Raw genomic sequence first — 1,146 nt, 5'->3', positions numbered from 1 at the left:
CACCTGCCAAAACACAGAAACGTTCATGAACAACTGTATCCGCAAGCTAACGTCGAAGAGCAAAATATTTTTCCAGACTTGATTTTACAGCTACGTTTTCTACCAACCAACCCTGTGCAAAACAGAAGGATCCCTTGACATTTTGTGAAGGTTACACACAGACCTGTGTGTCTGTGCCTTCTCCAGGGCTGCACGGCACCGAAGACACTAAATAATATCTACCGTTCCCTTGGCACTCTTCTTTAGCAGAACTGCTAACAACTGTACAAACAGAAGGCGATTATTCCAGGCTAAACACAATTCCTAGTATTTGTCTCTTAGTATAGATTTTGCACAATGTATTTCAGACTTCTTCTACAATTTAACGAGGTTTCATTTTGAATTTTAATCCTCTAGCGGGTTTGGCAACCCACCTCGCTGCTGCGTAGCCTGCGCGTTCAGTAAGCACACTTGCTGCTCTGGACTCCAACTCATCAGTGAAAACACTGAACGCAGCCAGACTCAGGAGATGTCCCACCAGAACTCACCTGTCCACTTCAGCAGTAAATTAGCGACAACCTTCTTGTACTGCCACCTGCTCAACTCATTATTTTCCAAGTTTTTTTAAAACTAGTTTATTTCACTCCCCCAGGAACTGGAGCTAACTGAGTTGATTTATCCTAAAAAGTTAAGTTTTACCATGCTGTTCTTCCCCTTTCCACTTGAAAAACACAACTCTCGAGTCCCTGAAGAGAAACGAGTTTAGTGGCTGATTTCTTCCGTACAACGTTACCGGGTAGGTCCAGTCCAAGTTCTGGTGTGGTGACATCTGCAAGATGACTCGGCACGTGAAACACGGCTCGAGCGCAAGACCGTAACATCTCACCACAGAACTGAGATAGGAAAGAAGCTCCTGCTAGCCAGAAAATTAAACATCTTCTGCCCCAGTTTAAAAAAAAAAAAGAATTCTGATTTGCCTGCACTCGCTTTTATTTAATATTCGCGAGCTTCTCGAACGGGAGACGTTGAAGGACAAAGTCTCCGAAGCCTTTTCTAACGCCCCTTCGGGTTTCTGCGCCGCGGTGAGTTACTCGGCACAGGCCGCGGGCTGAGGCACGCCATTGCTCTGCCCTACTCCCCGCGGGTTTCACCACTTGCTTCACAGAG

This window comes from Aptenodytes forsteri, unplaced genomic scaffold (assembly GCF_000699145.1).
Source record: "Aptenodytes forsteri isolate BGI_AS27 unplaced genomic scaffold, ASM69914v1 Scaffold252, whole genome shotgun sequence".
Lineage (NCBI taxonomy): Eukaryota > Metazoa > Chordata > Aves > Sphenisciformes > Spheniscidae > Aptenodytes > Aptenodytes forsteri.
Note: the sequence above shows the minus strand (reverse complement) of the source record.